Below are 12524 nucleotides of genomic sequence, written 5' to 3'. Positions count from 1 at the left end.
TTACTGTCATACCGACGACATGTAGCAACACTGAACGTGCCCTGCGGCCACATGCGCATGCTCAGTGGTCGCACGCGCATGTAAAACTGCGCCAATTTTAAATGAATCAATCGTGCAGAATAACCAAGCATCTGGATTCAAGCAGTTAGGTCTCACGCTGGGAGTTTCTTTAATTTAATCATGCGGGGAAAGAACACACACACACACACACACGGGGGGAGGGTGCGAAGGGGGGCCTTCGGCCCCCCCTCCGCGCCCACCTCGCCAGTAGGCAGCGTTGACCTCGCTTTACAACTTAAAGTACATGCTAAGTTGTACAGCGAAATTATAAAATATATGCATGGGGGGGGTGTAGGGGAATAAAGCCTTCTTGTTCACGTGCGCTCACGCATGTAAGCGCCCTTGCACCCCTTCATGCATGTGCTTTATAATTTTGCTTTACAACTTAGCATGTACTTTAAGTTGTAAAACGAGGTCAACGCTGCTTACCGGCGGGGTGGGTGCAGGGGAGGGGGGGGGGCCAAAGGCCCCCCTCTCGCACCCCCCGTGTGTGTGTGTGTGTGTGTGTGTGTGTGTGTGTGTGCTTCCCACGCATAATTAAACTAAAGAAACTTCCAGCGTGAGCCCTAACTGCTTGAATCGAGATGCTTGGTTATTCTGCACGATTGATTCATTTAAAATTGGCGCAGTTTTACATGCGCGTGCGACCACTGGGCATGCGCATGTAGCCGCAGGGCACGTTCAGTGTTGCTGCATGTCGTAGGTATGACAGGAATCATAACCTGATTCCTGTCAACTTTAACGATTAATATCTCGCGTGGCGGGGCAGAGCGACACTTTTTTCTGCCAGAATCTTTCGTTTCGTGCAAAAACGCGTCGAATGAGCTTAAATTCATCGTGTTTTGTGCTGCTGTAGCTAAACTGAAGAATTACCCCTCAAAAATCGTTCGGCAATTCACATCTCGGTTCTTAGATTGGTTGAGGATCACGTGATTCAAGCTCTCTCTGCTAGCTGCCAAACGCAGCAAATATTGGATGAGACTTATTTTACCTGGTACTTATCGCTGGTATCGCTATACATTATACATGCTTCTCACTTCACACTTCACATACACGATTGATGATCGTGCGCTGTCTGCGTGTCCGCGTTTACTATCGCATTTCTATGAAGAACATAGATTATTGCCAGATACGCAACGAATATTTCTATACAGTTCACAGTAGGTACCACCCTAGATTATATTTTTTCTTATACTGTCTTAAGAAACAACGCGCATATCAAGCTACAACGTCGAATATACACATATTAGTATGGGACTTTTTCTACTTTCCTCATATTTTCTTGTTAGTATGGCAAATTTATTTACCTTTAGGTTACAAGATGTATTTGATCAAACTATTACTTTTCTATTGTCATACATTAATTTCCGGTTGAATACGCGTATATCTTACCGGTACGTAGCAAATATAGTAAATTTTATTATGAGTATTCTACATTATTTGAGAAAAATTTTCTGCGTGTAGTAAAGGAGAGAGAGAGAGAGAAATGAATGGCAAGCTGGAGAGAAGAAGAAGGCAGGCTAATACAGCGGTAAGTTAGTCAGAAGTATTAGAGAATAATACAGATGATTTTTATTGAGAAGGATAAGCGGAAGGCATTGGATTCAAAGAGAAAGGAAGAGAGCGGATTGAGGGTAAAAATGGACGAGGACAAGTCGATGGAAACGAGGATAAGAGAAAAAGAGGAGAAAGAAAGGAGAAAAGAGAGGAGAGGAGAGAAAAGCGGGAGGCCAAAGAGGACCACGGAGAAAGAAAGAGCGAAAAGGATGGAGGAGAATCTCCTTATGGATATGGACGAGGACGAAGCAGATAGAAAAAAAAGAATAGGAGAAATTTAGGATGAAAAGGAGAGATAAAAGGAGATAAAGAGAGAAGCATTAAGAGAGAGGAAAGGGAGAAGGAGATAAGATTGTAAGAATGTAAGAATAATCTTTAAGGGTCGACAGGAGTCACGGCCGAACTCCGAATTGATGTTGGAGACCTCGCGCGGTGACAATACGAAACTTTGTTTCAGTGTCGCCAACGTCGAGAAACTAACTTCTGGTTTTATGTGTGAATACGCACACACACCATTGAACATTGAACTGCTCACGCGGACGCACGGTAGAAAGACATATGCTAAGACTGCGGCGTTGCCGCGTCTGTGCGGCGTTGCCGCGTGCTCCCCGCTTTAGCAATACGGCCTGAAAAATGCTTTCTGGCCGTCCGTAGCAGAAGGCAGTAACGTACCAAGGCCAACAAGCACCCGCTTTAGATAAATTTTGTTTTGCTGATGTATTTAGAAAATTTACAATAAACTAGAATGATTCATCAAAATGTTTTTATATCAGCGGTGCACACATACTTTTGTTGTTAAAATTTTGCAGCAAATATTGAGATTCTGATGTATTAAAAAATTAGATGGATAATAATGTTGATAAACACTCCTTTTTTTATGTTATAAAACTTTATTTTAACATTATACAAAATTATTTCACAATAAGTTTTATTTCTGTAATATTATATGTAAGTTATATATATATATATATATATATATATATAATATCACATATGTCACAATTATACATATTATTATGAGAACACTTTGCAATAAGTATGTATGTATGTATGTATGTAATAAAAAAGTCATTATTTTATTATATATATATATATATATATATATATATATATAATATATATTTATATATTATATATATATAAATATATATATATAATGAACTATAGCAAGTAAAAAAGTCATTATTTTATTTTTCTTCTCATTTTTTTCAATACAGAACTGCCTAATTGCGTAGTTTTGCAATAAAATTATTTTAAACATTATTTGACGAAAAATTGTCGCAAATACTTGCATGATTGTATATATATATATATATATATATATATATATATATAAAATATAAAACCTATAATATATAAAATAGATATTATTTTCAAGTTACATCATATTTTAATCACAGAGAATATGACAGATATATTTATAGCATTATTTACTTTAATCTTACCATTGAGATAATAATGCCAAGGAGTTTGGTGTTGAAAATTTATAATTACTTCGACTGTATATATAATTGTATATAAAATTGTATATAAAATCATTTTGACAATAAATCATTCAAGTTTATTGTAGATTTTCTAAATATATTAGCAAAACACCAAATTCATCTATGTTTTCATTCATATTTTCTGCATAACTATAATTATAATGTATGTAAAGAGTTACTGCATTTCTTGCACTTCTAATAATTTTTTTCCTTGTAATATAAATAATGAATGATGTATAACATAATTCATTTTATTTGTATGAAAATAAATAAGCAAGCCAAAAAAAACGAAAAAAATTATTAGGAACTATATAGGAGATGGATTATAATGCATTCAATGCACAAATCTGGATGGATGTCGTTCTACAAATTTTTAATGCAAATCAAGGACCTATTAAAGGATTCAAATCCATGTTAATTGCCAGTATGAAATCTACACATGTGTCACAAGATTTTGGGACGTATATAGAAAAAACAGTGACCAAAGCTACTAAATTTGCATCCAGACATTTAAAAAAAATTGAGCTTACTAATAAGAATGGATAAGCGATTATACTTGTTAAAAATTATTATATTATTAGCACAAGAAATACATATAATTGTAATAAAATCATATTTTTATCTCTATCTTTATATAAATGAATGTATGTGTTTGTCCGCTATGCAAATTTACAGTTTTGAAATTAAATCAACCTAATTTGGTATACTATTTTATGATACTCTAACTTAGACCGTAGACATATTTTGAGAACCGCATCATTACCGATTTTTTGGGATATCGGTTCTAAAATATTTATAATGTCTGTCTGTCTGTCTGACTTACCTACTGCGAACTACTCATTTATTAATGGACCGATTTACTGGAAACTGGTGCCAAAATTTGTCTAACTTTTCGGAAATAATGTACTAATATATAACATTCTTACGGTGGTGTGTACGTATGTTTGGACGTTACATTTATATATTTTATGTATTTGTCAAATAAAGAAATATAATAAATAATATAATATAAATTATGTCACTCTTGGTCGTGTTCCGAAACTGCCAGTACTAAAAATCTATAGGTCACGTCACATGTATTACAGATTTTCAGCACTGGCAGTCAATTTCGGAACACAGCTCTACGGCCTGTATTACAATATATTGTACAAAATGTTTAAAATAGTCATTGGTAAAGAGGAAAATAAATTATTATTTGACGAGGTATTCAACGTACGTTGAATGTATACGGACGTAATGTACGTATTTCATGTTAGTTTTTCAAGATAAAAACGGGTTTTGAATGACAGTTCTTTAAAACGTTGTTTTTTTAAACAGCTGTACATAATTTTGCACAAAATTGTACTTTTAAGTACGACATTCCTATAGAATGTTTCCCTTGGCAAAATCAAACAACTTTTTCTATTTTAAATTGTGTAAAAAATGTAGAAGAAATATATATATTATTATTTCATTAAATACATATATGTATATATGTGTATTTAATCCGTGGTTATAAATTAAGTTTTATATCTGTTTTTTTTGTAATAACATTATTTATATCGATTTTGATTTTATTATAACATATTTCTTTTGTTAATTTCAAAAATTGGCTGTAGTCGTAATTGTTTGGATGATTTCTGAAATATTTTTGCTATAAACCAGGTAGCAGACAGTCGTCATAATGACGTGATTTTTACGTCATTTTATGACGTATGTTACGTCATTTATTCCTAGAGTTTAACGTAAAAATGACGTATTTTACACGGTCCTAAGTCACATCCCAAAGAAGTCATTTTCGGACGTTTTATTGACGGCAAAAATGGGTTCAATGTACGACATACCGGTTTCTAGAAATGTTTTTTATGAAATTAAAATTTTAAAACTTGAAAATTTTGTCTACTTGATAAACGTTTATAAAAATATGTTCTTTTTCTTTATTTAAGAAAAAAAAAAAAGTTTTTTTAACTGTTTCGTTACATGCATGTGCATATAGACGCTCTCTCAAGGCGGTCACCCACCCATCCTAGTACAGTACCGCGTCGGAGTCGCTTGACTTCGATGATCCAGTGGACAGTGACGATCTTCTCACCCTGATGCTTTCTTATTAACTGTACTTATCTATAAAACAGGTACATCTTTAAAGTGTTCAAAAATCTTGTAATGATATCTTCTTGATAGTTATAACACTGCATGAAGTAGTTGTCATAAAACTATAATTACACACGCAACTAGATCCACTTATACCATAAATTCACCACGTCAATCATAAAATTACGAAACACTTTATAAATGTAGGAATATTCCTGTGAAAAATACTGTGAAAAATATGCCATTTTTACGTTAAACTTTAGGAATAAATGACGTAACATGCGTCATAAAATGACGTAAGAATCACGTCATTATGACGACTGTCTGCTACCTGGGTAGTCACGTAAACGTCTATATAATGTCATTTTACAAAGTCTTTTTGACGTATTAAAACATGACGTTAAATATACGTCACTTAATCGACGAATGACGTTACTGACCAATTATGACCAAATATTGACGTCAAAATGACGAGTGCTTGCTACCTGGAATATTATTATTTTCAGTATTATAATAAATAAAACATGTGCATTTTTTTCCGATTAAACACTAGAAATACCAAAAGCTATTTTCAACCGTTTCTATTTTTTAATATCCTGTTTTTTATTGTAAAAGTAGAAAATGTAGATTATAATAAAAAAATTATTCGATGTTTTTAACATAATTAATGTAACATTACTTTTAAAAATTGAAACGGTAGAAAATTATTTGATATTTCTAGTGTAAAGGTTACTTTAGACAATCTAATATAATTCACGTCAGAAGAATTATATAATTCTATTTGTTATGTTTTGTATTTTGTAATCTAGAGAACATTTGAAGATGTATAATTAATGTATGTATGTATACATATGTCTGTATCTGTATATATTTTTTTACATGTACCTCTAATTTTTTGAATGTTTTTTTATATATGTGCAATTTTGTCACAAACTGTCGTGAATTATAAATCGTGTAAATTAAAACTAATACTCTTTTAATATCTTTTCTTTTTCTATGTTCTGTCCTGTATATTTTTGTCTATCCTTTTATATTTTTTTTATGTCTATCCTTTATACCAATTCTATGTCTCTCTCTATCTTTCTCTTTCTTTGTTCTATTTGTATTCGTAGGAAATGTAAAGAATTGTTTTCTTTAATATTAAAGAAAACAATTTTTACATTTTCTCTTGACGGAAAAGACCACCACCTTCTCGCGGTTTCCGTTGAGCAACAATATGTACGTTGTCCATGCATTTATTTGAGAACAATTACAATAAATTTATCATATTGTTGCACAAATAATTTATTCCTTTTTTAAATTTTATATTACATGTATTTGCCATTAGCAAAGTAATTATACTATCAAAACAATATTTCTAAAACAAACAATATATAATTTAATGTTTTATTTCACTTTTCTTGTGTTAACAATAATTTATTTTCTACATTAATAACATGATTTTTTTAGAAGAAAGCGTACATATTGGCCAAGAGTGGATTTCTATTATTTACGCTTTTTCTGTTTTTTATTTCTTATATACAGTTTATTTTCAAAATAAAGATAATATAGTTTTATTAGATATTATTTATGTAATTGATCAATTTTACTAATATTTTTTGTTATTAGTTTCATTACTTTTAAATAAGAGACACACGATAGTGTTTCACGCCTAGTGTGGGAAGGGATATTTTATTGTCATATGCAATGTCATAATATATATTTTATTCATAATCAACATCAGAAGGGAAACGCGAAACATAACAGACGAGTCAAGTCAGCCGACGCGCTAACGCATATATGAACGCATACGCCGACTTTCGGACCGGCTATGGCTATGGCTATGCTTATGTATGCGCTCTTCTACCCGCCCGAAGCTGGCCGAGCCGCGCCGAGTCGCCGGTCGCCGCCGAGCGCCCAGCGCACACGTACACGGCTCCGTCAGCTGTGTGCGTGTCCCCACCAGGCGCGCAGGCAGCGGGCAAACAGCACCATTGGCACCTCTGAACACAGCCCTTGTCAGTATGTTACCACGGAAATTCCCCATAAGCTGCTCTTACTAGTGAGAATCGTTTGTCCCAAAGTTTAGCCTAATTACGTAATGAATCTCATTAAAATTAGGCTCATTTTAATCAGTAAGATCAGCCGCAAGCTGGTACAGAGCCGAATTTTGCATTTTGGCTCTTAAAAATTTATTATAAATAAAATACGGACTCGCAGCTGACCCAACCTGACCCGTGTCTAGCTGCGCGTTTAGGGTCGACAGGAGTAAGAGTGGAAACCTCTGTCGGCCGGTCGGGAATTACGGATTCGTTTTTCCCAAAGTTTAGCCTAATTAATTAACGAATCTCATTTTACTTATGCTCGTTTTAATCAGTAAGATCAGCCGCAAGCTGGTACAGAGCCGGATTTTGGAAAAAGGATCGAAATAAAATTTATAATAAATGTGGGGAAACGCGCAGCTTGACACGGGTCAGGTTGGGTCAGCTGCGAGTCCGTATTTTATTTATCATAAATTTTTAAGAGCCAAAATGCAAAATCCGGCTCTGTACCAGCTTGCGGCTGATCTTACTGATTAAAATGAGCCTAATTTTAATGAGATTCATTACGTAATTAGGCTAAACTTTGGGACAAACGATTCTCACTAATAAGAGCAGCTTATGGGGAATTTCCGTGGTAACATACTGACAAGGGCTGTGTTCAGAGGTGCCAATGGTGCTGTTTGCCCGCTGCCTGCGCGCCTGGTGGGGACACGCACACAGCTGACGGAGCCGTGTACGTGTGCGCTGGGCGCTCGGCGGCGACCGGCGACTCGGCGCGGCTCGGCCAGCTTCGGGCGGGTAGAAGAGCGCATACATAAGCATAGCCATAGCCATAGCCGGTCCGAAAGTCGGCGTATGCGTTCATATATGCGTTAGCGCGTCGGCTGTCTTGACTCGTCTGTTATGTCTCGCGTTTCCCTTCTGATGTTGATTATGAATAAAATATATATTATGACATTGCATATGACAATAAAATATCCCTTCCCACACTAGGCGTGAAACACTATCGTGTGTCTCTTATTTAAAAGTAATGAAACTAATAACAAAAAATATTAGTAAAATTGATCAATTACATAAATAATATCTAATAAAACTATATTATCTTTATTTTGAAAATAAACTGTATATAAGAAATAAAAAACAGAAAAAGCGTAAATAATAGAAATCCACTCTTGGCCAATATGTACGCTTTCTTCTAAAAAAATCATGTTATTAATGTAGAAAATAAATTATTGTTAACACAAGAAAAGTGAAATAAAACATTAAATTATATATTGTTTGTTTTAGAAATATTGTTTTGATAGTATAATTACTTTGCTAATGGCAAATACATGTAATATAAAATTTAAAAAAGGAATAAATTATTTGTGCAACAATATGATAAATTTATTGTAATTGTTCTCAAATAAATGCATGGACAACGTACATATTGTTGCTCAACGGAAACCGCGAGAAGGTGGTGGTCTTTTCCGTCAAGAGAAAATGTAAAAATTGTTTTCTTTAATATTAAAGAAAACAATTCTTTACATTTCCTACGAATACAAATAGAACAAAGAAAGAGAAAGATAGAGAGAGACATAGAATTGGTATAAAGGATAGACATAAAAAAAAAAAAAAGGAAAGACAAAAATATACAGGACAGAACATAGAAAAAGAAAAGATATTAAAAGAGTATTAGTTTTAATTTACACGATTTATAATTCACGACAGTTTGTGACAAAATTGCACATATATAAAAAAACATTCAAAAAATTAGAGGTACATGTAAAAAAATATATACAGATACAGACATATGTATACATACATACATTAATTATACATCTTCAAATGTTCTCTAGATTACAAAATACAAAACATAACAAATAGAATTATATAATTCTTCTGACGTGAATTATATTAGATTGTCTAAAGTAACCTTTACACTAGAAATATCAAATAATTTTCTACCGTTTCAATTTTTAAAAGTAATGTTACATTAATTATGTTAAAAACATCGAATAATTTTTTTATTATAATCTACATTTTCTACTTTTACAATAAAAAACAGGATATTAAAAAATAGAAACGGTTTGAAAATAGCTTTTGGTATTTCTAGTGTTTAATCGGAAAAAAATGCACATGTTTTATTTATTATAATACTGAAAATAATACTATTCCAGGTAGCAAGCACTCGTCATTTTGACGTCAATATTTGGTCATAATTGGTCAGTAACGTCATTCGTCGATTAAGTGACGTATATTTAACGTCATGTTTTAATACGTCAAAAAGACTTTGTAAAATGACATTATATAGACGTTTACGTGACTACCCAGGTAGCAGACAGTCGTCATAATGACGTGATTCTTACGTCATTTTATGACGCATGTTACGTCATTTATTCCTAAAGTTTAACGTAAAAATGGCATATTTTTCACAGTATTTTTCACAGGAATATTCCTACATTTATAAAGTGTTTCGTAATTTTATGATTGACGTGGTGAATTTATGGTATAAGTGGATCTAGTTGCGTGTGTAATTATAGTTTATGACAACTACTTCATGCAGTGTTATAACTATCAAGAAGATATTATTACAAGATTTTTGAACACTTTAAAGATGTACCTGTTTTATAGATAAGTACAGTTAATAAGAAAGCATCAGGGTGGAAGATCGTCACTGTCCACTGGATCATCGAAGTCAAGCGACTCCGACGCGTACTGTACTAGGATGGGTGGGTGACGTGACCGCCTTGAGAGAGCGTCTATATGCACATGCATGTAACGAAACAGTTAAAAAAACTTTTTTTTTCTTAAATAAAGAAAAAGAACATATTTTATAAACGTTTATCAATAGTAGACAAATTTTCAAGTTTTAAAATTTTAATTTCATAAAAAAACATTTCTAGAAACCGGTATGTCGTACATTGAACCCATTTTTGCCGTCAATAAAACGTCAGAAAATGACCGTCTTTGGGATGTGACTTAGGACCGTGTAAAATACGTCATTTTTACGTTAAACTCTAGGAATAAATGACGTAACATACGTCATAAAATGACGTAAAAATCACGTCATTATGAACGACTGTCTGCTACCTGGTTTATAGCAAAAATATTTCAGAAATCATCCAAACTATTACGACTACAGCCAATTTTTGAAATTAACAAAAGAAATATGTTATAATAAAATCAAAATCGATATAAATAATGTTATTACAAAAAAACAGATATAAAACTTAATTTATAACCACGGATTAAATACACATATATACATATATGTATTTAATGAAATAATAATATATATATTTCTTCTACATTTTTTACACAATTTTAAAATAGAAAAAGTTGTTTGATTTTGCCAAGGGAAACATTCTATAGGAATGTCGTACTTAAAAGTACAATTTTGTGCAAAATTATGTACAGCTGTTTAAAAAAACAACGTTTTAAAGAACTGTCATTCAAAACCCGTTTTTATCTTGAAAAACTAACATGAAATACGTACATTACGTCCGTATACATTCAACGTACGTTGAATACCTCGTCAAATAATAATTTATTTTCCTCTTTACCAATGACTATTTTAAACATTTTGTACAATATATTGTAATACAGGCCGTAGAGCTGTGTTCCGAAATTGACTGCCAGTGCTGAAAATCTGTAATACATGTGACGTGACCTATAGATTTTTAGTACTGGCAGTTTCGGAACACGACCAAGAGTGACATAATTTATATTATATTATTTATTATATTTTTTTATTTGACAAATATACATAAAATATATAAATGTAACGTCCAAACATACGTACACACCACCGTAAGAATGTTATATATTAGTACATTATTTCCGAAAAGTTAGACAAATTTTGGCACCAGTTTCCAGTAAATCGGTCCATTAATAAATGAGTAGTTCGCAGTAGGTAAGTCAGACAGACAGACAGACATTATAAATATTTTAGAACCGATATCCCAAAAATCGGTAATGATGCGGTTCTCAAAATATGTCTACGGTCTAAGTTAGAGTATCATAAAATAGTATACCAAATTAGGTTGATTTAATTTCAAAACTGTAGATTTGCATAGCGGACAAACACATACATTCATTTATATAAAGATAGAGATAAAAATATGATTTTATTACAATTATATGTATTTCTTGTGCTAATAATATAATAATTTTTAACAAGTATAATCGCTTATCCATTCTTATTAGTAAGCTCAATTTTTTTTAAATGTCTGGATGCAAATTTAGTAGCTTCGGTCACTGCTTTTTCTATATACGTCCCAAAATCTTGTGACACATGTGTAGATTTCATACTGGCAATTAACATGGATTTGAATCCTTTAATAGGTCCTTGATTTGCATTAAAAATTTGTAGAACGACATCCATCCAGATTTGTACATTGAATGCATTATAATCCATCTCCTATACAGTTCCTAATAATTTTTTTCGTTTTTTTTGTTGCTTGCTTATTTATTTTCATACAAATAAAATGAATTATGTTATACATCATTCATTATTTATATTACAAGGAAAAAAATTATTAGAAGTGCAAGAAATGCAGTAACTCTTTACATACATTATAATTATAGTTATGCAGAAAATATGAATGAAAACATAGATGAATTTGGTGTTTTGCTAATATATTTAGAAAATCTACAATAAACTTGAATGATTTATTGTCAAAATGATTTTATATACAATTTTATATACAATTATATATACAGTCGAAGTAATTATAAATTTTCAACACCAAACTCCTTGGCATTATTATCAATGGTAAGATTAAAGTAAATAATGCTATAAATATATCTGTCATATTCTCTGTGATTAAAATATGATGTAACTTGAAAATAATATCTATTTTATATATTATAGGTTTTATATTTTAAAATATATATATTATATATATTTTAATATACAATCATCAAAATATTTGCGACAATTTTTTGTCAAAAAAAAGTTTTAAAAAAATTTTATTGCATAACTACGCAATTAGGCAGTTTTTGTATTTAAAAAAAAGGGGAAGAAAAATAAAAAAAATGGGCTTTTTTACTTTCTATAGTTCATTAATATATATATTTATAAATATAATATATAAATAATATATAAAATATATAAATTATACATTGCCCAAAATAGTACATATTATGTTTTAAAAAAAGTATTTAAAAATTTTTTTATTTACCTCACGTAGATGAATCCGATAGTTCAATATAAAGGGAATTCTTTCGCAAGCAGCTCACTCCAATTATTTGGAACAATTGTGGATCTTGCGAACTTTTTCGTGTTTTAAAAGTTTTTTTATAGTGTCTTTCGGGTTTTTTTTAAGAAGGGCATAAAATTAAAAGCGAT

At 31.7% G+C, this 12524-nt stretch overlaps 1 long non-coding RNA gene across 1 annotated transcript in view; it reads left to right on the top strand.

The window, feature by feature from the left end:
- LOC143906634 (uncharacterized) overlaps window positions 1-9532 on the top strand; it is a 111930-nt gene extending 102398 nt beyond the window's left edge. Inside the window, exon 3 of the long non-coding RNA XR_013259585.1 lies at window positions 9352-9532. This is a non-coding gene — a long non-coding RNA (uncharacterized LOC143906634). The remainder of the gene's footprint in view (window positions 1-9351) is intronic.
- Window positions 9533-12524: the final 2992 nt, after the last annotated feature.

The sequence above is a fragment of the Temnothorax americanus genome, unplaced genomic scaffold (assembly GCF_048541705.1).
Source record: "Temnothorax americanus isolate GAGA-0224 unplaced genomic scaffold, ASM4854170v1 Scaffold74, whole genome shotgun sequence".
NCBI classification, from domain to species: domain Eukaryota; kingdom Metazoa; phylum Arthropoda; class Insecta; order Hymenoptera; family Formicidae; genus Temnothorax; species Temnothorax americanus.
This window is presented reverse-complemented; position numbering and strand designations above follow the sequence as displayed.